This window comes from Pectinophora gossypiella, chromosome 2, assembly GCF_024362695.1.
Source record: "Pectinophora gossypiella chromosome 2, ilPecGoss1.1, whole genome shotgun sequence".
NCBI classification, from domain to species: Eukaryota; Metazoa; Arthropoda; class Insecta; order Lepidoptera; family Gelechiidae; genus Pectinophora; species Pectinophora gossypiella.
This window is the reverse complement of record NC_065405.1, coordinates 5,783,648-5,808,854: the sequence shown is the minus strand read 5'-3', so window position 1 is coordinate 5,808,854 and position 25,207 is coordinate 5,783,648. Positions and strand designations below refer to the sequence as shown.

The window sequence follows — 25,207 nt, the reverse complement described above, 5'->3', positions numbered from 1 at the left end:
TACGAGATAGCGTTTAGAAACGTGTACTATTTGTATATCAAGAGAGCTTATCTTTTAATTCTTGAGCTGTCAAGAGACGCTCAGGTTTTTCCAAATCACCTTCTAAGAAACTGACGAATGAACGCATTGCGGTATGGAAACGAAGTGGAGCAAATATTTTTGTTCGTCTTGTTTCCTCCGGTCCATCTCCTAAGCGATATCATGTTCTTCGAGAGATCCGCTTACCTAACCTGAAGATCTTACAGGTCTGGTCTAGTTTAAGACATACCAATAAGCGAGGGGATAGTACCTAACTTGTTGCTACCATACAAAATCACATAAATATATAAATAACTCTGTCTACGCCAGATTATTATAGCCGTGACTTAAGTAGGTATTAAGCAAATTCTCAGTAGTTAATTGATCTTGTTAATCAGTCAGATAAAGTCGGGTAAATTGCAGTAACAACATACAATGATATCGTAGCAAATCAAACGTATCAGATTCCTAATTATTTGATTACTCATACTACTTTACTAAATGCGATACCCATTGATATCGACGCACTTTGCCTTGGTCTTAAAGCTACTAAAGACGGTCACTCACTACGAGACATCGCTTGTAATGTAACATACCAGATTCGAACATTACATCAGTAAGTACATTTAAGTAATTTTAACGCCTGTAATGATATCCTTCGTAACATAAATTTTTTTTATCGTGACTTTATTGTAGATTTGCCGCAGATGGCATTAACTACTTGGCCGGACAAATGGGGAGCGCTGAAGGCTCTCACCCGGTACAACGTTTAAGACAACAGGCTTGAGGGTGCCCAGTTGGGCGCGAACCTCGGCTCAGGGCGTCGGCTGAGAGGAAAAATATTTGAAAGAATTAATCGACTCTAGTGGGTCGATAGCGATAAGCGCTGATTGAGGTCGTAACATTACGTTACAGCAGTGAGTGTCAAACCGAGTAACGAACATTACACTGCACATGACATTCTTTCTACATGACATTACAGTCGTGGACGATACACTGTTCAGAAAGCGAACGCTTGTTCATTTGTATCATTATTTCACATTATTTATAAATGCTAAAAATGATCTTGCAATGTTACATTACACGAGCATCTTATAAAATAATTAAGTACATGACTAATAATTTTAAAATAAACTTCGATTGCTTAATATATTAACCTAAATAAAATATGTGTGGAATTTTTCAGCAATTACCACTACAGCAGTAGTTGCTAACGTGACATGCAAATTAATAAAAAATATATAAACAAAATTACTCGCGCAAAACGATAACGAGACCAATAACCAGACAATGCCGAGGACCAATAGCTGAGACACACGGACAGATAAAGATTTTTAATTTGAATAAATGCGTCAATGTAAATGAGAGCAGTTAAAAACGATCTACGATTTTTTTTATCCGTAAGTGTTTTACTTTTGAGAGATTATTTGCTATCATTTTTATAACCTCCTATTTGTAAATTTTTAAGACGACTTTTTCCTCGTGTTTTGTAATAAATTAATTATTATCAAGCGCACATCTTAAATAACTAAAGGTAAGCAAGTACTACTGTTATCTGTAATCCTGTATGTAAGGTATTCATTACGTCAGTAGAAGTGGTTATCTATTTGTCACTTCTAATTACAAGACTTACAAAAATAAGCAGTAATTACCTACATTCCAATAAAAATAATCTTGGAGTTTACCAGGCTAGTTTTAAAAGCATTAGACCGCATCGGAACTTACCAGAAGCACACCCCGGGCACTTCATACAAAACACCTCGTTTTACACAGACACTACACACTGACGTATGACACTACACGAGCATATGAGGGTGTGACCTCTGACGCCATACGATTGAAGACTAATGTAAGACCAAGGGGGGTGAGGTAAACCTAGCTCAGCCGCTGGTGGGGACTGGAGGGTTGCCGTTTTATACGTAGTATTATTCCTTATTCTATGTCATAAAAAAGTGGTATAACACGCATCTAGTACTTAATTTAATTATAGTGTGAATAAAAAAATTGTTAAAAATATAAGTTGAAAAAGTAAAACCCGACTACGGAAAAATCACGCTCTAAAAAGTATGAAACAAGAAAATAGATATATTTCTCTGAAATTCCGTATAGTGATGATAGCTGTGGTCGTATGCTGTGATAGGTAAACTTTTAGGACACATTGGCATATACTTATTTTCTTGTTTCATAATTTTATAGCGTCATTTTTCCGTAGACGAGTTTTAGTTTTTAAATTTATATTTATATTACTTTGGAGTTTTATTTATTAATATAACGTGTTTCCACGTAATTAACGTAATTGTCGAGTAAATTCATAAAACCCGCAAGTAATGTGCACATATTTGAAATGTGCAAATTAATCTCTATCATTTGATACCCAACACACTACCATTAAAAAAAAAATATTTTCGTCCTCACTTCGTTCTCTAGATGGCACCACATTGAAATTAGCGTGAGGTCACATACCCTATAACCACTGGACAATCAAGACGCATCTAGTGACATCTCATCTGTTAAATTGTGACAGGTGGTATAAACGTTATGTTGAAACAAACGTGCTTGAAACAGTGTATACATATCATACAAACATATCAGTCAAACACATAACCCTCCTTTTTGCTTCGCCGCGGTCGGGTAAACAGGAATCACGTGGCGTTCCTCGCCGGCCGTGTGTAGCGTGTATACACGTTCTCAATTGGGATTATTTTTATTCGTCGCAGATTTGAGATGCCTCGTGTAAGTTATCTGTGGTACGCAAAGGACGCGATCCGGTGACCCTTTGTCATCAGATTACACTATTTCGGATGATTAGCGAGATACACAATTTTACCAGTAGGTATTTTCGAGTCAAGATAACGTTTTATAGATTCAGTGATGTAAGCCGTCGTAACAAAAACTATAAAATCTGTCGGTGAACTTAATCGAATGTTGAACAACTGAATGCTTTTTTTTGTACAATGCGTTTTCCATGGAAATTGATGTTGCTGTTCTTGGTCTATTACAAAGAGGATTATAGCATTAACACGGCCTACATTATCTACCACGGCCTGTAACTTGTTATTACACAGTAGTTACACAAATTCTATAATTTTGATCAGTTAATGTTTGCGGTTCTTAGACGATTTTGATTGGCAGAGGCCAAACCTAAAAAAGCAATGGACGCGAGTATGTTTGTAGAAATAGAAATACTCTGTATGAACCATACTTCTAAATATACTTACAAAAACCGAAGTCAATTACACTTACTTCGGCGCATAAAACATAGTTTAAGCTAGGAAGAACATACATAAGTACATACATAAACTCACGCATATTTCCCACCAAGGTAATCAGAGACTATGGAAATCAATTTGCTTCGATCCTGACGTACTTCTCTTACTTCCGCCACGTTATTCAATCGTTTCATACACGCACGGCGGTTTAGAGTAGATCTTATTGAACCTTTTCTAAGGACATCTCCAATTTGGGCAATTTTAGGTCTTCCTCTGCCAGCCCTACCACCATCCTTCGCTTTATATACTGCTTTCTTTCTGCAACTTAACATTCCCTTCTCAATCTTAGTCATTATATCGTTCTTTACACCACCACTCTGGGAAGAAATTAATGGAAATCATTTTCTTTCTCTACCGAAGACCCTAGGTTGTGAAGAGATATTATGTTTAGTTGTTGATGTATAAGACCAAATGTTTACAGAGACTACCGCCGCCGCGGCAAACCTACAAGCGCCTTTTATCCCTGGTTTATCTGGCAACTATCTTTTTGGTTTTCAAGCTTTCTTCCACTTGCACAGATCACCACTTAGATACACCCCGGACACTTCATACAAAACGCCTCGTTTTACACAGACACTAGACATTGACGTCATCGTACACGCGGCATCTGTGTTTGTAACGTCTGACTCCCATTGAAGACTAAAGTAAGACAGTGGGAGGGCGAGGTAAACCTAGGTCAGCTGCTGGTGGGGAGCGGAGAGTTTCGTTCTATAAAGTTATTATTTCGTATTCTCTGACATAGAGAGAATGGGATATAAATTCTAATATAAGTACATCACTATTTTGTTACTTATTTGACATACTAATCAAGTATTTTTATTCGTGTTGGGTTACGTGGGTCCACAATCTCAATAATAAGTTGACGCTGAGATAATAGAAGACAAACATATAAGCACGCATGTATTCCTGAAAGGGTTGGCATAGGTGTATAGTTATACTCTTCGCCAGCAATGTTTAAGTCTCATGTAATAGGGGGCGATCCCATTTTCAAATCCGTAATAATAGAAGAGTGGGGTTTGAAAGGACCAAAAATGAAGGCATCCGTTCAATCAAATCGAATGTCCATCATTTTGCTTATCCCAGAAGTGTGCTTGTTTATACGGGGTGTTAGTGACATCGTAACGAAAACTTTGAGGGGTGGTTCAGGCCATGATTCTGAGTTGATATCAAGTAGAAATTTCCGTCGCAAAAGTATGGATTGGAAAATAATTAAAAAGAAAAGAAAAATTTTCATGAATTTTTTGACACGAAATTCCACTTGATATCAACTCAGAATCATGGTCTGAACCATCCCCCTCAGTATTCGTTACGGTGTCACTAACACCCATACCTACTTATATGGCTACCGTATGTACTTGTACGGGGTGTAAGTGTCATCGTAACGAATACTGAGAGGGATGATTCATCTGATTATTCTGAGTTAATATCAAGTGGAATTGAAAATATTTTAAAAAAACTAAAAAAAAATCATGAATTTTGCGACGGAAAATTCCACTTGATTTTAACTCAGAATCATGGTCTGAATCAACCCCCTCAGTATTCGTTACGATGTCACTAACACCCAGTATATGCCGGTTCTATAGAGTCATGTTTACGGAGACTACCGCGGGAGACAGACGCCATGGTAATCCCGGGAGCGCCACTTATCCCGGGTTTGTGTAGCGGTGCGATTCAGGGATTTAGATATATTTCTACTTACGCCTCTGTTGGTGATAATGTAATGTGGGCTTAAAAAGTAGTAGCGTGATGAAAAAATGCTTGCATCTTACACTAACTCGAGGACATGCGTCATGGAGGCAAGATAATCATGTAGAAGTAGGTACTTATAGAGTGATGAATGTCATGCGCCAATCAGTATATTAGTTAATGTTTTTATACCTACTTATGTCTATGAATAAGAAATATTAAGGTACTCCTTCAACGGAAGCATTCCTCTGTAATGTAATAATTATGATTCGATTTTGAGCATTACATTACAATACTACACAAGTACACATATCTGCTTATTAGCGGTTCTCCTCCCTCACCGATGTAATGCTCGGATCTGTAAGGTTAACATTACAGGCGAATGCTCGCGGTGAGGGAGCACCTTTACAGAACACCATTAAAATTCTAAAACTTGTACGTACTGTTTATGGGATGTTACATGTTTCTGTTACACCCAGATACATATTTATGTTGATAGAAAGTAGAATCCATGTGAATAGTTTACAATAACCTCTTACTGCTTATTCACAAACCAAAATTCACAAATAGATTTTAATTACATTATCTCTCAATTGCAAATGCCTGTACACAACTGGTTTTGTAGCAATTAAAACATACTTGTCATTATCTGACCGCTGTCAATAAAGTTGTAGAACAGTGATATACGAGCAGTACAGCAACTATAAAATAGTTCTATTTATTATGTTATCGTCCCTATTTCAAGTACCTCTATGTGTATCATGACAATATGAAATGAAAGCTCCTTTTTCCATTTTAATCTAAAACTATATAGATAGATAGAGTTTTAAGGACTATGCAAAGTCATAAGCCTCGCTCGGTTCAATTACCTTCTTCCGAACAAGAAATAATCGAATCAGTAATGAACAAACATTGACTGACAACCTTATATTACGTATTTACAATTACTCGATAGATTTCGACTTCGACCTGTCACTGATGACTAAATAGTTACATTAATGTCACACTAAGCGAAGGGCCGCTGTGTGTGTCCATAATCCGTAATAAGTGTATGGGATAATCCGTGTTATCAAACCGTTAGTATATACCAGGCACTGTGGCCACAGTAACTTAATTGACCAATCAATTTCCTAATTCCCACATTCCACATTAAATTCAGTGATATGATTTAAACAAATATTTGTGCGGAAGTACCTTTTATCACAGGATACTGTGTTTACTTAATTACCTACTCTATAAATGCAATGTAGGTAGGTAATTAAACAATTATTTATAAATCTTTGATAGTACGGCCAATAGAGTAATATTCTATTGTACTTTCTCACCAAATCAACATATTATTATTTATGAATATAATACTACACGATAAGTTAATATTTATACACTATCACGATCGCAATTCTCTTAAAATTATTAGAAATATTTATTATTTAATCGGGAAATTATATGACGAATACTCATTCCTTTGTAGGAGTAAGCAGTCTTTAATTATTACTTTAATCAGCAGTCGCTCGTTTATAGCTAATTAATCACATTTTAATCTATAATCGTTTATTCATTCTAAGTACGACGATAATGCGCACGGATTTGTTCGATTATCTGTTTGAAGGCAAAATACTTTTTAATCTTCAAGGTTAAGTACTTTATAGGTTAAAGATAAGGAAATTTATTTTTAAAATGTTTGGAAAATGTAGAACTCCATTGTAGGCGTACCAATGGATAATCTTTAGAAAAGTTTGACTTGAGAGGAGTCTGTTCACATGAGAGCTCTCTATACGTATTACCAAATAACCAGAAATTTTATAGTAGCCCGTATATTTCCTAAATATAGAAATAATGTGGGTTGTGAGGTGCATTACCAACCTCATTAACCCTAGTGTCAGGGTTATTATTGAGCCACCAAAGACCCCTGACACTACTTAAAAGAATCCATGAATAAGTTAAATGCTATCTAAATTACCTACACACTAAACAAAGTATCGTTCGAAACAAAGATGTCGTATGATCTCACCTACATTCGGATTCCCAAGCACTGAATAAGATCGGTTTAGTCGAAATCGGAGCGGTGTGATCAATCTATTAACATGGGCCCGCTACAGTAGCGTAATTAGTGTCATTTGCACTATTTTTGGATGGGATAAACACAGGAGGGCACACTGTCGAACGGCCCACAAATTGGAAACAAATGGTTTTGAGGTTTCATAGTGCTAACTTAATTTGGACGGCTTTCGCTAACGTGTGAGCAATCAGCAAGATCGAACTCGTGTGTTGCCTCACTTACTAGTGATTGGCTTCCAAATTTTTACCGTTACGATTGGAAATCTCCGAATGTGCGGTCAAATTTCTATTATTCTCTATGGTTGAGGTTTTAGTCGTAATATTAAATGAGTTGGATAAACTAGATCTGTTTATTGTTAGCAATAAACACGCCAACTAAGACGCTCGAAGGATATTAAAGAGATATTACAAGTAGGTTAGGTACCTGCCAAATGCACTAAAAATCACGCGCTGTTTTCGACGTAATCTTTTAAAAACAACGTCTTCACTCGAATCAGTGCTATGACAATCTTAATCCGCGCACAAAGCGCCGACATAAACGCGATAAGGCGAATAAATCTGTGCTGGAATCGCCATGATCCGCGGCTGCGCGATAACGCTAATAACTCGTTATCATAACGCTATCCGTATCCGATAATCCCCAACGTGCTTTATCTACTGACAAACGCGCGTGTCAAACTTGAATTTCGATTGTTCTTTTATTATGATTAATGCACTGTCGTATCTAGTCGTACTTCTGCGTTTTATTTATTTATAAAAAAAAGGTACACCAACAGCTTATATAATAAAAAATTAAACAAAATAAAATTTGCATCAGGGTTTTTGTATTTAAGTTCTTATTTATTAGTACTTAAATAACAATTCCGTATACAGATCTAGCAATTGATATTACAGCACGATGACGGTACAATACTTGCCGTGAATTCACATTTTTTTATCAAATTATCATGGAAGTGATATAAGCCTCTTGAGATATTCCACTCAAGGAATAAACCCATCAGTAATAAACGCGAAGATTATTTACTGTAATGATTATCGCTAATTAATGATCAAGTAGTCAACGATTTAAATGGAATAACCCAGTTAAACCACTTACAGCCGTAAACAGATATCGCACTGAATAATACCGATTGTTGACGCATTTCAATGTAATCATAAATTATGCAATATTGCATCGATATATAAGGAACCGTTCATTTGACCGCAAAAGAGCTTTAGAATCGCAATATATGAAAAAATATATCAATGATGCCGCAAACAATTCGCGAAGCACATTAGATATTGTTGACAAAACTTCCTCCTCCATCAATATGCATCGGCAGGTAATGTCGCGGACGTGCGCCCGCGCCGCCGCCGCGCCGCCCGCTCGCCACTCAAGACGCTCCTACATTTTCGCATGCGCAACACATCCATGCAAAATTTTAGGCGGGATGCGTTTGGTGACGTAACAGACGTCCAGTAAAAGTAGCCATACTTTCTATACATGCTTCTTTGTCTCCACAGTTCATTACCCGCTAGTTAGACAAGGAAGGAGTGTTATGCGTTTGGACGACGCATAACGCATTCGGTAAAAGCGGGTTTTGACGACCGCCGGCGCGCATTCCCATGCAAGGTATGCCCGCGGGAGCTATGTCGGCAATTTGATTATTACGGCTACTCAAAAACGTGAGATGTAGGTAGCAAGAAAGCCCGTGTGGGCTCCCGGCTCGCCGAAATTCGGATACACTGAATCCACCCAAAAAATAATACATAATTAAGCGAAGACATTTTTTCGTAATTAAATTGTAGCTTTTTGTGGCGATTTCGTGAAGCGAATATAATTATTAATTTGCGCTTTAATTTCACGATGGAACATCTCAAGTTAAACAAGGTACAATGTCATCCAAAGAACGTCATATCTCGGCTGCATGTTGAGATTATGAGGTATAAAAATTCTGAGCGTTTCGTCGTAGCGTTCTTGCAATACGTGCGTGCAACAAAATATTGCAGTTTGATTGTATGCGCCTGACGCCCGCGATGGACAGTACCCATTCCCATGTCAGCACCGAAAAAAATATTCAAATGGATTCACGCGCGCGCGCCTGCGTCCGAATTTTGCGAGGCGTTTGATGCGCCCGCGCCGATTCCGGCAAATCCGTCGCGTCGGAAGTGAGTCGCGCGCGCCGCCCTGTCGCCTTGTCGATCTGTCGATATGCTCACATGGAGTCGATGACCGCTTTTAGGACCTTCAGTAATGGACATCCATCAACCGTTATTGGTTAGATTAAGAAGCCGCTAGAGATCCATATGAATAACTAGGTGAGTTAAGGCGCTGTTAATAAATCATTTAAATATGTAACGATTTCGATCGATGACGACACCCGTCACGTGGAAACTATTTGGATGTTCATTCTCCTAATGATATATTACGCGGTCAGAATTACTCAGTAAATATGCTTTACCTATATAAATAGCTATATACTTTCCACTTTCCAGTCAGGAGCGGATCCGGCTTTTATGTCAGAGGAGATGGTCACCAGGTCGCAAACAGCCTATCTCTGTAGAGAATTAAATAAAATTGCACTGGCCACCCACGACCCAACCTAAGCTGACCCCCATGATATATCCAGTAAACAAGGAAACTACGTCCGATTGCACAATTTTATTGTCGACATATTAGTAATTCCCCTCACTAATCCGTGGATTCGTATACGGCCACACAATGCACTTATTATTCTACAGTACAGTTTCTGAGTAAAATGCATTGAGATTGAATATATGTCCGCCCTTTCAATGAATGAGTTGAGTATCATTTGTGGCATTATTTACGGCATAAACGTTATCGGGTTTTAAATTTCAGTTTCCGGAAAAACATACATTGTATGAAATTGTTTATTTATTCAAAATATTAATACCTGCACACAGTGTTACATGATATTTTATTTTCTTTGACGTGTTTGGAATTACATGATTTTGATGAGCACTATTCCTTTTACTATTGTCTCATTACGTTTGACAGTAAATTCCATTTTAACTTATATGACCGGATACAGATATATTCAACTCGTCAAAGTTCCTTCTAGCTACTATTCATAAAGTTGTGACTTTCCATCTTCAAACGTGCCCCAGCTAGGGGATTTTGTTAAGGCAATTAACAAAATCTTTCTTGTAAGTGAGGTAGCGCTTACCTGGATTTTATGACATCTTGACAATGGCTAAGAAATCCGGCGACGGGCTTCCATTGTTTATCCTATTACGTCAGTTAAATCATTGTAAACATATACAAATAGGATCATCGCCTTAACGGTAACACCCCAAGGACACCAAATGAAAAGAATCTACCTGTTTTCGAAGTACTCCGACGAAACGCTTTAAAAGATACCAAATTGCCGCACTCGCGGCGGATCGTGATCAAGTCATTTTACGGTAAGTCAAAAAAAGCGAGAGAAATTGCGTTTGTTATCCTATTATTTTCGGTGACCAGTATAATAGGCTGTTTTTTACCGCAACTTCTATTGATTAGTAAAAACATTTATTACAAAATACAAAAGAAAAGCTCATCATTTTTCATCTAAAACTCAGTAGGTAACTATATACTGTCTATATCCTGCTGTCATGAACTCTCAACTAAGTAGATATATTTTTACCTGACTGCGGCGGAGCAAAAACGAGAGTTATGTGTTTGACCGCTATTTATGTATGCGTGTGTGTATGCACATGTCTGTAACCACCTAACTTCTAAACCACATGTAAGAATTTAACAAATGAGGTGTCACTAAAAGCGTCTTAATTATTCGGTGATTATAGGCTATATGGCGTCACGCTAAATTCAATGTGGCGTCCTCTAGAGGACATAATCTGAGGACGAAAAATGATTTTTTTCTTCCAATGGTATTGTGTTGGGTGTCAATAAATGAAAGGGCTTAATTTGCACAATATATCCGGTCGGTTAGTAGATAGGTCGAATGCTAATCTGTCCTACAAGTTTGCTTACTACAGCATGCGACCACGGCTATATGATCTGCTAAACAGAACTATTCTGAAGAATTTCACAGAATAGAAGAGAATATTTTCTTGTTTCATACTTTTTGGGGAGTGATTTTTCCGTAGTCGGGTTTTAGTTTGCAAACTTATATTTTTATTTCCTTATTTTAATATCAGGACGGAACAGTGCGAGGCCTGTCCTATGAGTTTAGTGACTAAACAATCAGCGCGCGTGAGCTCGCTTACATCTCGGCCAGTCTGGAAGCTGCCACACAACACAGATTAGAGTTCGTTCACACAGGATTTTATTCCTCTGCATCGGTATCGATGCGCGCACGCATATCGGTGCAGCTCTTACTCATTTGTTGTTGTAATTGTAAAAGGGATGGCGGATGAGATAAGTGGGTCGATGACATTTGGCTCCGGCGAACGATTATTACGATTATGCACTTTGAGCGTTGAACTTTACTACGAGCTTTGATATGCAGTTAGCTTTGATAGGACACTGACGCTGCGCCGGTTCAATGATCGTGATTTGGAGATAAATGTTTGTTTAATGTTGTGATGGAGGCAATTGTGTCTATGACTTGTGTGTGTATTGATAGATAAAAATTAATACCATACAAATCATAAATCTGAATGAGAAATAGGTTTTTCTTAAGACTGGCAAGTTTCAAATCCACATACCACATAATTATGGTACATATTAGCTTAAAAAGTAAAAGCCCAAATAAAGTTTCTAAAATCATCAAAGTCAGTGGAAGTAATCGTAGGTACAGCTTTGTACGTTCAACATTGAACGCAACACGTTGATTCAAGTTGAACCATTCACTTGTACACAAATACCTAAATTCCCATGTAGGGCCGATAACAGCGGGATCTATCAGTGGGATAGTGACCACTATTACCACTATCGCATCCGCCTAGCCGCCGCGATAGGGCCTCATGGCTCTAATCTATCGTAGTACCCGCAAATTGGGATATTTGTATGCGACACGTCCAACAAACGTGCGCTCGTCTAGACTTTTCCCAGACACTCTCACTTGTTTATGTCTATAATATCGCCTTGAAATGATTGGTCGCCATCAAGGTAACATTGTGTCACCTTATAAACCGATGATTATCCATAAATCAAGCGGGTTGCCGTTTTTGGTCTGAGCTACAAGGAATTGCAATAATTTCGTCGCGACGTCCGTCTGCTCATCCGATTATTTATCCATATCATGCACATAATGTCCCGGCTATCATAACCAGATAAGTACTGGAATGTCATCATTATGCAATGCAAGAAATTAAAAATGAATGTTATAAGAATGACAGATTGTGTGGCTACATATTCAATATAGAGAGTTATTAATTTAATGCCACTACTTTTTTTAATACACAGTACTCAGTCAGCCACTGTGTGTATTGTTACTGCGTAACTGTCAGTACTATTCAGAGGCGGAGGACAGGACTCCTAGTACGGCTTTGAAATAGACTACTCTGGTGGCCATCACACTCGCGTCAGACAGAGTACTGCGGGGTGGAAGGCAAGAGGGAAACCACTGCCCTATTTTTCTCTAAAAAAGTAGTATGGAGAATGCTACACCGACAAGAGCGTAGCTCGTGGAAAATGATGAGTTTTTTTTTTTAAAGTTTATGTGAACAATACAAAAAATAGAACTATTCGCTTCAATAATACAATTACTCAGTTGGCAGATAGAAATTGTACATAAGTGATAGCATAAAAAGTGACAATATCTTTATATGTATTTGGCTGTCACTTTAGATTTACGACAGAATTCCGACATAAATTCTTTATTAATTCATTGACATTTAAAGTTAATCGATAGTTAATCGCCAACTAAAAGCGGTGGATGTCACAACATTATGCAGTATTTATAGCATTTGTAATTGAGTAAAAACTGTCACATAAGCCGTTTTATCTAACATGTTTGGTTGTGCGCGACGTTCGATGCATGATAATTTTACTGCAGCTTTCGATGTCGTGGTGTAAGGGAGAATGGACTAGCGACTTCATCCGTTGCCTATTTTATAATAATTTTAATGTGCGTATGATCTATTATGATGTAATATTTATTTTATCGTTTATTGCAAACCTTACAGCAAACATAATTATTGTTACCATCCCCCTAGCATCCCGATTTTCACAGGGTCCGCTTACCTAACCTGAAGATTTGACAGGTCCGGTGTTTTACAGGAGCGACTGCCTGTCTGACATTCCAACCCGCGAAGGGACATCCAGCCCAGTACAGGTTAGGACACATACCTCCGAAAATGCATTTCGCGGGAATGTGGGTTTCCTCACAATGTTTTCACACATATAAACAACATAATTCTTGTTACAATAGACTTCATTGAAGATTGAAAACGAGATAAAATGAGATAGACAATATCGATATATACGTGTGCGCGAAGAGATCGGTATGTGGTGTGTTCCGGTGGTGGTGTGTGCAGTATATGCAAGGATTAAGTTAGGTATTATAAAATGTGACTATACGATTGAATTTTGCGTAGCTAAAAAAGTATCGTGTAATTAGGGAGGTGTAAGGAAATGCAGGTGAAGAGTTTATTATTAAAAAAATCTTACGCATTTTTTTTCTGTTATTGTCCTTCATACAATGATAAAAGAATGGTATAGAAGTATAGTGCGTGACATAAAGTATTCATGCTAAAGTTTTTACGCTTGGTTTGATGAATTAATCATCATGCAAATATGCAGATTAATAAAAACATATTGACACCTGTTTAGTCAAGTATGTATATCTTTGTTAACGTCTTTCCACAGCCGTTATTTTTTTGTATTTTTCTTTGTGTCATAAAAAGGACAATTGTAAAATTTTATAGCTCATTCTAGAATTAATGCGAAACTAAAGAATATGGAAAAGTTACTTGGACCTGTTTGTTTTAATTATTGAGAGGATTTCTTGACAGAAGGACGGTCACTGTAAAATCCGACCTTGGATAGGAAATGACACTTAAGTAGGCATGGCTCAGTTCTACCTTAAACTACCTTGAATCAATAAAGGAAAGGGCGTGGAGCATATCCCACGTTGGCAGAATTGAGAAGAATAAGTTTCCTACTAGTCAAACCCGTTATATCTACCTTAGAATTTTTGGTATACATTTTATAAATAACCTATAACCCCGAAGGGATAGACAGAAGGGTATAGTTCACCCGCTCCTCGCCATGTAATAGAAACCACGCGATACCAATTATATTATCTATGATCCAAACATGGATTCTATTTATTATTATTTATTATATTTCTATCTATTAATCACCATCATCATTATACCAATATTGTGTGTTTGCTTTTTAAAATTAGAGATTAAATTCAAAGAGCGAAGTGGAAGAGAAGTACGAAGAAGGCAGACCCCACCCATCAGATGGGAATAATATGCCATGGACAGAGAGAGAGAGAGAGAGAGAGAGACTAACAACATACCGCATAGTTCATTGGAAGTTTTATTAACGAATTATGGACATGATCTGATATAAATAAATAAATATTTCCGTACCTACTTATGAACAAATAAGAAGTAGTGCGCAGTAGTAGTAGTAGTAGTGTGTGTGTGTGTGTGTGTGTGTGTGTGTGTGTGTGTGTGTGTAGTAGTGCTTTAGTAGTAGTGTTAGATTTGAGTAATTTGATATGAACTTTTTTAACAAAGGAGACTGAAACGATTTCATACATTCCAGGGTCCAGATGTAATGAGATGAAAACGGTGTGAATTTATAGGTTTAAACTTATCAGTCACACACTGGAAATTCTGCAACTTTTGTCAATCTGGGAGCTGAGGTAATGGAGGTTAATCAGTTATTCGATAATCGCACTAAATATATTTTTTTCATATTTATCTGCTTGTAGATTGAGAATTATGTTGATTTTTGGTATTTTTAGATAAAAAATTATGACAAATTTTTTAGACCATATCCCAACTTATTACATTTTGGCCCACCGTTTTCCATCAGAATCAGAATCAGAATCATTTATTCAACGTAATTATCATGGATAAACTTGTTGAAGGTCAATGTAACATTTTGAATTTACGTCATTTCGCAAGGTGTTATGGCTGAGGAGAAGAAATGACAAGAAACTGCAACAGCAACACATCTTTTAAATCAATGAGGGTACATTACAAGTTATTTAATAACTAGAGGAACACATTTAATACCAGACATGTTTATCATTTAGGTAATCATTAATCTTATAATAAGCTTTTTTACATAAAGTAAGCTTCACGTGAGCTTTAAATTTATTCTCTGACAAATTTAAAATATTATCTGGTATTTTATTGTAAAAACGTATACATAACCCCAAAAAAGATGAATTTAATTTACTTAATCTAGAATTTTGAACAACAATTTTATTTTTATTCCTTGTATTGTAAGTATGCCTTTCACAGTTTCTCGGAAGGAGAGATACATTCTTACGCACATACATAATGTTTTCATAAATATATTGACTTGCGACCGTCAGTATATTTATTTCTTTAAACAGCTCCCTTAAAGAGTCCCGACAACGCAGATTATAAATAGCGCGAACTGCCCTTTTTTGAATGATGAAAATAGTTTCTACATCAGCGGCTCGACCCCACAATAAAATACCGTAAGACATTACGCTGTGGAAGTAGCTGAAGTAGACAAGTCTAGCAGTGGGTACATCTGTGAGTTGTCGGATTCTTCTGACGGCATATGCTGCTGAACTTAGCTTGCCCGCATCTCCTTTATAAACAGGAAACTACAAGTCGGTGCTTCACTCGGCTGGGTCCGCAGAACACCAGCGTCGTGGCCCACGCCGCAGCTGATGCTGAGTGAGGTCCGTTTATTGAGGACGTCCACTACCGGCCACATGACTGTTACGATCAACATTTTATATATTTTTTTCTGACCTTTTTACATAATACATAACATAACAAATAGTTTATTGCACAAACAGGAAAAAACAAAAGAGAAATAGAAAGAGTACAATAGGCCTTATTGCTAAGTAGCAATCTCTTCCAGGCAACCTTTAAGTATAGGAGATAGTGCAGCATGGGAATACTTGTACGCATAAAAATAAATACAAAGATAGATACACTTACGAGTATATAAACTACATAATAATAATATATATATAATTGTTATAATAAATAAATATAAAAATTGTTATAATAAATTGTTATAATAAATATATAAGACTTTCTTTCTTTTTAATTCAAACTCATAAAGTCGAATTCAATGGTTTAGAGCCCGAGCAGGAATCGAACCAGTGACACACGATGTAAGTCACGAGTTCTCGGAACAGGGCTATCGAATTTGGCGTCATTATAGTTTATTTACTTACTTAGTTTGCGGTTACTCCACCAACAAGAGCGCAGCTCTTAAATAGAGAGAGAGAGAGAGAGATAGTTTACTTATGTATGACCGGAAGAAAGGTAAAGACAGTGTACTACGTACATAAATCGCTTTAACCATCAACTGTGAGACTATGACGACACAGATGAGAGATAGCTCAGCAGGTTATGATGTCAATTGTCGGACTAGGCGTAGCCGACATTCGCGATTAAACCATTCATTAATCAGGCAAGGCACAGATTCTAAATATAGCACTTATGTTATCTTCCTAGATGCTGATGTCAGCAGGCTGTGGAATGAAGTCGGATTCATTTGTTTTATAGCCCTGAATACGACACAATTTGAATAGTTTGAAAAAAGAACGCTTTTGACAATATACTTACCTGCAACGAAAGGAAAGTGAATGATAGAGTCGGAGATTTATTTTTTAGATACCTACGCAAGTAAATAGGTACATACATACATTCATAAACTCACGTCTATTTCCCACCGGGGTAAGCAGAGACTATGGAATTCCATTTGCTTCGATCCTGACATACTTCTCTTGCTTCCTCCACATTCATCAATCGTTTCATACACGAACGCCCCGGTTCAGAGTAGATCTTCCTGAGCCTTTTCTAAGGACATCTCCAATTTGTTAAATGCACGTCCTTCTAGGTTTCCTCTGCCAGCCTTACCACCAAACTTCGCTTATTATACTGCTTTAGGTACATATTATTATTATAATATTCACCATTTCATTAGACATATCTATCATATGTAAATATAACATATCGTCATGCAAACGATCTATTCATAGAATCAAATACGAGGACGTACAACAAAGTATTTAAACAGAAGCGGCATTTAAATTAAAAAGATACACTTCACTTCGAACATCGTTAAAAAAAGGTTTCGTGTTAGGTCCAATGCATGCGAAGTACAACTTGTCTTGTGCGTAAGTGAAAATTAGGTAGTATTAAACAGTGTAATTATAAAGATATTGCCATGTGATATCTATGGTTAATTCTGAACACCTTGTAGCTAACGATGTGGCATTCTACAAAGTAATAAGGTATAAAGTGTTACCTGAATTAAAAAAGTATTACTCAGTTATGTCTTACTCGTCACTCGGAGGTAATGATAACAAAATGATCTTCTTTTGCCATTAATTATGATGTAAAAGAGACGTAAAGACAAAATTAATGTAAGTTAAAGAGATGATGAGTAAAAATATGTTTTTGTAGCGAAATAACCACATTAAGTACTTATTGCAAAAATAATACTAGTCCCAGTATTTATTATCTGTATTTTTTTGCTCTATCTTAAATTGCGTAATTTGTACGTCAAAAAACCCAACTTTTCTAAGTCCTAGTGACCAGTATTAAAATGGAACGTTAGAATCTATTGAAAAATAAATTATAACCCTGCAAAAAGCCGTTGGTGTGTTAGTGGCAGCGATTATCTATACTGACCGAGTGCTATAAAATTTAGCGTTTTATTATCCTCCGTGTCTAGCGGCCTGTGACGCTGGATCCATGGATATGCACAGGGCGGGATTAGCTTTTTTATCATTATTTTTATTTCAAACGACGTGTTCCACGTCATTTAACTCGTTATGGTCATAGGAATCATTAAATATTCTTTGAATTATCAAGGCCATAATAAAAGCTCTAATACTTGTTGACATAGGTAAAAAGATCTGTTTTAAAACTTCTTATAGGTAGCTATTTACATCAATTTAAAAAGTTATTTCTGTGCGTTACACAATACAAAAACGGTATGTAATATAAATACATGTCAAATGCATAAATATGTAGATTAGGTACTATTTTTATATTGTGAAGTCGTTACTGCGATCAATAAATATAATGCAACGATTTGCACTTCCGGAATTCTATACGTAAATATAATTAAAGACAATAAAAAATTAAATAAAAACAGTATTGAGTAAATAATCTTATGTCTAATTATCCTTTATATAATAAGTGGGATGAACTTTCAGGAAAAAAGCATGCATCATCAATCATTTGCAATGTGGAGGGCTTCTTATGTGTCAATTTTTTTATACATTGGAGAATTTTATTGATAACATCCTCATAATTTACTTATTGCTTTCCAAAAATAATAATTGAACCGGAAATATTCAAACCGGTCTTATTACACAACCACGAAATAAGGTAAATTATTCACGAAAAATATTCTTCAAAAGTTTCGGTCTTGACCTGTTTTGGTTGTTACTATTTTAGTTCATGATTCAACTTACCTATTTACAGAAATAAGTTTGAGCGAGCTAAAATAATTATAATTTAAAATGCAAAAATATGTTTATTCAGTAGGTAACATAGTTACTCTTTTGAATCGTAATTCTGTACATAACGGACGCCTCATCCGCCTTAGTTTTCTGCAGCTTCTCACAACATAAAAAGTGACATTAACAGCGCCCAAGGGACATGTTAAATATGAATGTGAATAGCTATAAAGATATGAGCACGCGCTAAGTACTCCTGAAGCAGATTCCGTACCTGAAAAAGGAAAAAAAAAACATTCCATGCAGAATACACAGTATTTGTTTGCCTGGTGTTAATTAGGACTAATGATAACTTTCTTTAAACTTTATATCAGGAAAATAAGTACGTAAACAAAACGTAAGTCGTATGTATTGAAAATATCTAAATTTAGTCTAATCCGTCCCCTGGCATACCCACACAGGTTGCGTCAACCAGTAGGGTGCACTGGTCCTGGGCACGCATCGTACGCGGTATGTGGGTAGGTAATGATAGTGCGTTTCCGCCCCGTCACACCTGAGAGACTGTAACCGCCATCGGGTTATAGATATCCTCACCCCTCACCCTTCACCCCTCACGCCTCACCCCTTAATACGAACGCACTTGCGGTCGAACTCTATAGAGTTGACAAAACCTTCTTTAAATTGTAACGTCAATGAAACGCGAAAACCAGCGGTGGACTACAAAAAATAATTAAACTATGTTTCATTTCATTTACTTTCGGCGGCTCAATAATAACCCTGACACCTGGGTTGATGAAGTTGGTAATCTACCTCACAACCCACACCATAGAAATTGATTTCATTTGACAGTGAAATTAAATGAAATTTCTTTATTTAGTCTTTTTTATTTTCTTTTGCAGTCGGTAGAAAAGGTGTGAGACAAGTAAGTAAGAAAAGTTCTTGGGGGTTGGAGTTTGTATTATGCATATTATGTGTCAATCACAGTGGAAGTGTATGCATTACGAATATTTAATAACACAAATAACAGCAACAAATGCTAATCACTTGTTAAACCAGTAGCGATGTAAGTGGTAATAGCGATCTACGGCGTTATCTAATCTAATGATGATTATTCTTTGAGTGGGTTTATTCTACGGAATCAGTTGCAAGGACGAAAGTCAGGCGTTATTGCTAAAGATAGTATATACTACTAAAGTAACTTACATATAAAATCTATAACAATTTTTCATAAGTGTCACTAACAGCTCTATATGTTTCCCCGAGTGACATGTTGAACGAATTACGCACGAACACAAAGACTCTCAGAATTAAAAGGAAAAAGTTCAATTAATCCTAATTTGCTCGCTAAGATTAAGCTTGCGATAACCGGCATTCTATAAGAACCCTTTACTTCGTCTCGGCCCCATTCACTTTTAAGCTGCTTTAAAAAGCCCTGGAGTTCAACAAACAAGGGACTTATAATGCGTAACGGACTAAGAATTGTCCTTAAGAGCAGACTTATGGGTTTAAGGGACAATTATGCTAATAGACTTGAGATTTAATCGATATCTTAACAGGAAATATATCGATTTTTTGCAACTGATATGAATCGGTGAAAGCAATATTTTCTATTCGAAAAAGCGAACTAAGTATTGTGTACTGGCAATGTGGCAATAGATCGATCAAAGCACTATATAGTTGTCTGTGACAATGGCCAGCGGAGGGAGCCGACAAAAACCACATCGTTTTTTCCACGCACCACATGCAAACAACATTGAAAATTATTTCCCTCTTAATTAGTTAAGTCATTTGCATAAACAAGTGCTACTATCCCATACTAGGACGATCATTATTATAATTGTGGTTTTTTCTCGCGAAAAACTTACGCGGTGTAACGGTTACCCGGGCGATGGTAATCGGGAACGCATCCGCCGATAAATCGATAAACAAGTCGCGCGACTGTGACGAGTTTCCCAACTACCCGCAAATTATTATAATCGTATTGCTACTGTTTCACACTAACTAACGGGCATCTGATTGTCCATATTTTATTTTCCCTTCGACCATGAAAGAAGAGGAACAAGCACTTAGTACGTGTAGAAGATAAAAAATTACGTGATCAGCGGGGGCAATACAGTGCAATGAATAAATTAGTGTAATTTGTGTATTATTACGGAATATTTGTAAACTAAATTACCAAGTTTATGAACTTAATTAAACAAAAATGTATTCGCATGCTAAAAACCTCAGTGTCCCTCAGTGGTCACTGTATTGCTAGGGTTGTGTCTAGTCACACACAATTCCATCGAATGTGAATTTTTAGATCGTCGGTCGATAGGTTGGGCCGAATTAATTACTCGATTCCGATGCGTGCTACGCATGCGATTTCTAATGCAATGCCGCAATTACCGTCATTTTTTGTAAACAAAAGATAATATTTTGAAAGCTTATCGGATCATTGTGCTCATGAAACGTAACGCTATTTACACTTTCTCAAGAATCATTAAAGCCATATCGCTGTAATATTTTTAATAGTACCAAGTAGCGAATTTAAATTAAGGAATTTTAAGTATTATTTTTTTCGAATATTATTTATAACTGCATGTAAGATACACCAATTATTTAAAAACAGCATTGCGTGTTACAAAAAGTCGTTATTCTGAATTTGAATCCGCAACTTCCTCCACGAAACCATTGTAATTGCGTAAAAAAACGACTATCCCTTCGATATGTGCGTAAGAGTGCGTGACACGACGGGCCAGCCTTTGTTTCGTTTACCGCATTATAATTTTCATTAAGATTATCAAAGGCGTAAAAAATGTACATACTCGTACGATTGTACATCGCAAAATTACGTATTTGCACGTCATATCCCTATCAATAAAGTACCATTTAGAGTTACAGTAAGACTATAAAACTAAGACTAAACGAAGTAAGACTATACAGAACCGGAGAGGAAATATGATTGGCCACCTGATACGACACGATTCGCCAAAAACATCATAGAAGAAAAAATTGAACGAAAAATAGGAAGGAGTAGAGAACATTTATAACAAATAAAAGAGAAGGTGCATGTCGTGTCGTATCAGGACGTGAAGGATTTGGCGGGAAGAAGAGGAATGGCGATTACTACGCCGACAAGAGCGCGGCTCTTAAATAAAGAGAGAAAGAGAGAGAGAGAGAGAGAGTTACAGTGCGTTTTCTGTAGAGTGCGTTGGAGGAAATCCAAAAATCCAAGGTAATGCCGCATTTATTTGACATAGTATTAGCAATTATTTATATGTCGTTCAATAGAGCATCGCTTCAAAAAAGCTCCATCGCTCCTTCAGGTAAACGACAATGACAGTGCCAAAATTCATACAGGACATACGAATTAAAGATACGACATTTAATTTGAGTCCACAATATTCCACATCAAACCCAAAATCATTTCATCATCATCAATTTAAGAGCCACGCTCTTGTCGGTGTAGCATTTTCCATTCCAGTCTATCAAAGGCCAATTCCAAAATCATTTACTCGACGTATTTACTAATCATCTCCCCAGCATTACCTCGTTTTTCACAGAATTCGCTTACCTAACCTGAAGACTTAACAGGTTCGGTTTTTTACAGAAGCGACTGCCTGTCTGACCTTCCAACCCGCGAAGGGAAAACCAGCCCAATACAGGTTAGGTCACATACCTCCGAAAATGCATTTCTCGGGAATGTGGGTTTCCTCACGATGTTTTCTTTCACCGCTGAGCATGTGGTAATCATTTGACAATCATTGGTTTAGGCCTGTGCTGGATTCGAACCTGCGACCTCTAAAAGAGAGGGAAACGTTCTACCAACTGGGCTACCACGAATCCCTTGACGTATTAACATTAGAAAATACATCGAAAAATGAAAATGAAAAATGAAAAAATATTTATTGCTTAAACCAAATAAATCGAGTATTAGTATATTTATAATTATTATTTTTTTCAGTATATTTGTAAATAATGACTGAATAATTTACAACAACATAAATACGTGTATGTTTATAACCTCTACTTAAGCTGACACTGCGTCTATTAATCGCCTATAGTGATATTACCATGCGCTACAACTGTGAGAAACATAAAAACAACATGTTACTTTCAATCGCCATGGAGTTCTATCTCAAAAAGCTCGTGTTAATAGCTCTACATTTGCATTTACGACTGCTCAACAATGGATCACTAAATACAACAAATACTAATCACCTTCGTTTTTTTTGTTAAAGCCATGAAATACTTTATAGAGCGCTCTGAATATAAAGACTTGTATTAGTTTGTCTATTGTATTTTATAAAATACATAATTGTAGGTAAGTATTGTGGGACACATCTGCTTTTCCCTCTATTTAATCAATTACAATATATTATGGTATAATATAAATTAATTTTTAGTAAGTAGTGTTATTTAGTATATTTAGTAATTTGTTATCAAATTATCCAGTGACTTAGCAAAACATTTATTAACAAAAAAACGCGAAAATGTTTTTTTAATATTCCAAATATATTATTTTAACCTTACTTCATTACTAGGTATTTGTGTCTAACTAGGTAGTTCATGGTAAAATATAAAGTTTAGACACATTATTAAAATGACTTTTAATAACGTTACTGGTTCATACCCTGATTATCGACGTACCCTTAACAATGAGTAGCATTAGCGTAACACGTTACACATAATTCCTGCAGGTGTGTATGTTTCCGTCTTTTCCGCGGGGACGGACGGGAGCGCGGCGCGGGCGCAGGCGTCACCGATCGCAATGATTGCTCACGCGTTTCGCATCGCTCGCCCCCACCCTAGGATAACTCGTTCTCATACAATTTACATACGAAGCATAAACAAGGGTATTTTTTGTGGATAATCTAGCAGTCTTTGACCGGTAAGGTATGTTGGGTCACTAAATAGGAAGTGTATAGTCGAGGAAGCTTCTTTTTCATATCTGAGTGAACGTTGACTGGCCATTTTTAAGTCTGGTAAGTTCTTAACTTATACTTTAAGAAGCATAAATATATATACATATCTGCTTAATCAAAAATGACTGACATCCCAAATGTTAAAAGTACAAGGCGACAAAGTAATTAATTTTATTAAAGTACTTAATCGCTTATTCGATTTAAGTTAAAAAAATACTTTATGTAATTACAACACTTAAAAATTCTGTATAAAATTGTAAATTCTCTTTTAAGCCACCACATTATTATGCCAGCTATGCCCGAAGATCTTAACCGATTAATAATTCTCGAAAACTTAAAAACTATTTAGAGCTTATTGAACGTGGGACGTGTAACGTGCACATGCGCTGGGCGTGGCACTACGCACCGCTGCACGCTATTGTTTATCCCACGATTAAAACCAATTCAAATACTAACTCGCACTCCAAAATTAAAGAAGAGTGGTGCTCCACCGGGCTTTGTTTTAGTCACAATACACGCACTTGGTGCGGCGAGTGGGGAAACTGGGAACATGGGAAGAGTTCGGTAGTTGCCAGTGTATTACAAAAAAAAAGTGGCCTAGACCTTACATACAACGAGCACGGGGGATCATCGATTGCGGGAGAGCGGGAATAGTGTCCTAAAGATGCTTGGGGGTAGATGGGACTCTGCTCTGCTCGGTAGGTTCATCGAACTACATGTCACTAAAACGGTGTCTACCGAGTAGTGCCGGTCCCACTAACCTAAATATTTATGTTGTATATTTTTACCTACCTAGTATAATAATAATTACTAACATAGTTTTAAGGGCATTGTTACTAATACTCTATGGACCTAAGTTGTCTGAAAAAAAAAATAACGTAACATCCCGTATATCTGGATGCGGATAATGTATTGTATACTATACACTCACTCCTCGCCAGCTATAATATAACAGGGGCCGAGCCTATTGCCATTAACCGGATACAAATCCTGCTGGGTCTGCATGACAACCGCGCCGCGCGCCGCGAATTATATTAAGCTCTTCGACCAATAACGATACAAATGCTATCTACGTAGATGGACGTCAAACGGCTATTGGTCGAAGGCCTCGATATAATACGCGCCGCAGCGCGGCGCGGTTACCGTGCAGGGCCTACTGGGACCACGTGATATCAAGATATAAGATCCAAAGTCGAATTCATTGTGATCCGTTTCTATGGGGTTGACAAGTCGATTATCATAATCGTTTACAACTTGGCTAAGGCTTCTATACAGGTAATGAGTTCAAGTTAATTTAAAAAAAAACTAAGAGAATCCCCATTCACAATATTTTCTATTGAAATTGGTTTAGTGAATTCGTGTTTAATTATATAAGTAGTTTGAGAAGTAAAACTGGAATTACCTGACTGACAGCATTAATGCGATCATCCAAATACTTGTGGCGCTATCTTTTTGTAATGTCGATCACATTGTAATCAATAGGTATCAATTACAATCGAATCATTATTTGTAATTTAAATCATAATTATTATTTGTTTTAAACAGATGTCATACCTATACCTACATAAAATAATTTGCGATACTACTATATTGCAAGTGCGTCACTTATTAATACATGCGTTTTGGATTTTTTTTACAGTTTAAACATATAATCATGAAAGTTTTTCAAATGTAAGTGAAGTAAGTCTCTTAAGGCATGAGTTTTATACTTTTTTTCAACTTCTAATTAAAAGGT

The 25,207-nt window shown here is 36.7% G+C and overlaps 2 protein-coding genes across 2 annotated transcripts in view; one reads left to right on the top strand and one right to left on the bottom strand.

Annotated features, from left to right (window-relative positions):
* LOC126373168 (probable hydroxyacid-oxoacid transhydrogenase, mitochondrial) overlaps nt 1-17,532 on the top strand; it is a 247,904-nt gene extending 230,372 nt beyond the window's left edge. Inside the window, exon 9 of the mRNA XM_050019214.1 lies at nt 17,522-17,532. The gene's annotated coding sequence lies outside the window, so the exon portion shown is untranslated. The remainder of the gene's footprint in view (nt 1-17,521) is intronic.
* The window catches only part of LOC126373133 (homeobox protein dve-1), an 86,002-nt gene that overhangs the window by 52,194 nt on the left and 8,601 nt on the right, over nt 1-25,207 (bottom strand). The window lies entirely within an intron of this gene.